At 49.0% G+C, this 2500-nt stretch overlaps 1 pseudogene; it reads right to left on the reverse strand.

The window, feature by feature from the left end:
- LOC143221550 (large subunit ribosomal RNA) overlaps positions 1-964 on the reverse strand; it is a pseudogene marked incomplete at its 3' end in the record, with an annotated part of 3464 nt that extends 2500 nt beyond the window's left edge.
- Positions 965-2500: the final 1536 nt, after the last annotated feature.

Genomic DNA, 2500 nt, shown 5'->3' on the forward strand with positions numbered 1-2500 from the left:
TGTCCCAATGACTCGCGCACATGTTAGACTCCTTGGTCCGTGTTTCAAGACGGGTCCTGAGAGTACCCAAAGCAGTAGCGTCGCTGACCGGTAATTCAAAGCTTGGCCAGTCCGAGGACACCGCCTGCTAACAGCTGGTTAGGCCCGGAGCCGGCGCTAGGTCCGTACCATCCGGGTGACAAACTAACCGAGCTTGCGGCGGGCCTGACGCACACACATTCGAAAATGGATTGGTTGCGGCCCGATACCGTCAGAGTACCGTCACGCAGCCGGCCAGGCGATCGAGCGTCTGCCGTGTGCGCACGAAGGCGACACGACAGGCAACAACTCGAGCCGTAGACCGACACGCAACGGGTCGCGACGTTCTACTAAGGGAGAAGTGCACGACTACGCGACCGGAACATTTGCCGAAGATGGTGTACCCTCGCACTGGAACCACCGAAGTGGCCCATTACGGGCTATCTGCGCACCAACGGAAGCCAGCCTCGTCGACGATGAATCTCCCCATTCGATCTTTTGGGTTTCTCAGGTTTACCCCTGAACGGTTTCACGTACTCTTGAACTCTCTCTTCAAAGTTCTTTTCAACTTTCCCTCACGGTACTTGTTCGCTATCGGTCTCGTGGTCATATTTAGCCTTAGATGGAGTTTACCACCCACTTAGGGCTGCACTCTCAAGCAACCCGACTCTAAGGAGAGGTCCTCCCGAAACGCGTACCAGTCGCTACGGGCCTGGCACCCTCTACGGGTAAATGGCCCCATTCAAGATGGACTTGGACGCGGTTCGACGTCTCGGGATAAATTGACCCTCCTGAACACTACATTTCCCAACGGCAGAACCGCGGGATTCAGTGCTGGGCTAATTCCTGTTCGCTCGCCGCTACTAAGGAAATCCTTGTTAGTTTCTTTTCCTCCGCTTAGTAATATGCTTAAATTCAGCGGGTAATCTCGCCTACTCTGAGGTCGTCGTACGTGATACAAAATTTTGTGTGTTTCGGCCGAAAGAGCGTAAAAGTAGTACTCGCGAAAACGTACAAAGCACAAAAAAAAAAGAAAAAAAAAGAAAACGAAACAACACTACACGACAGAAGAGAGAAAAAGGTAAACAAAAAACCGATATATGCCTTATGCGCCACACCAAAGTGTCAATATAATTCTTTCTTCATCTCTCGTCGATCGGAAACTCTCGCTAGACGATCTGGCCGGTTAACTTTAACGTCCGTCGAAAAGAACTTTCGGGGACTGGACGACCGACAGATCGCGCGGTTCCGCACGAATCGACAATGAAGAAAAGAAAAGACATGGGGCGACCGACATAAAGGTTTTCTCATTGATATACCTTTTCTCTCTCAGCGGTGCTGTTCCGTGCGTGAACACACAAGTGTGTCTTTTGCGTCGTGTGACAATCAAGTTCGAAATAAGCCTCGCCAATAGAGGAGTATACATATTATTAAAATAAAAAAAATAATAATACATATAACCCGGTGGGATTTCTTTTTCTCTCTACTTCTATATAATTGAACCAAAAACCACGGGGGTACAGAAACGTTGCGCACGAAACGATTTATCATCGATCAAACGCAAAACCAAATTAGAGACACGAGAGAAAGAGAGTAAGATCTCAAGACGCTCATAGGCCGTCATCAATACGATTCAACGCGAACGTGGCGATGGAATGGCAATCGCACAGATTAGCGAGGACACGTCGACGACGGGGAATAATTCCGACCCGATCAAGTACGACGTGCTCATCCCGCACATTGCTGCGCTTTGCTCCGCTGTCCATCGATCATCAAAGCGTTCGCGATAGAACGAGAGATCTCTTTCGTCTCTTCCCTCGAAGACTCGAAAAGGAATGTGTTTGTCGAAATCGCCGGCAACGACGACCCTCCGCCGTATGGCAATTATAACGTAGAGTTAAGAAACTCATCCACGCACAGGCATATTCTCTCCCTGGGGCTTAACATTGCCACACCACACACACTCTGTGTGCCACACAGTATTCTTTCTTTCTTTTATAATTTGTGTGTCCATCTCTGTAGTCTCGCGAGACTCTTGTAAATATACCTCTTTCGTATATACGCATCATTTCAGGCGACGTCGGGAGCGCGTTAAATGTTCATGAGTGGAAACGCTTCTTTCCGCAAGGCGAATCGTTTCGCAGAGAAGGTGAGAGATTTGGAGATCCCCGTCGAAGCGGTGCCTTACGGGCGGTCGTATTTTCAATACGACTCACGACACCGTAAAAACACTCACGCAAGTCCGAACGTAAGAAATACCAATCCCTACTTCGCCTCTCGTGGAAACTAGATATATATGTTTGTATGTGTTTATAAGACGCAATGCAAAAATTGGCAATTTTCACAGAACCGCGACAAACGCCGACGAAACGCCCATCATTCGCTCGTACGTAGCATCTTTGCAACCCGACTCCGAAACGCTCTTTGGCGCCCTCCAAAAATATATTTGGAGAGGTAAGCGACGGCGGGGACTTACAAGAGC

Source organism: Lasioglossum baleicum, unplaced genomic scaffold, assembly GCF_051020765.1.
Source record: "Lasioglossum baleicum unplaced genomic scaffold, iyLasBale1 scaffold2653, whole genome shotgun sequence".
NCBI lineage: Eukaryota > Metazoa > Arthropoda > Insecta > Hymenoptera > Halictidae > Lasioglossum > Lasioglossum baleicum.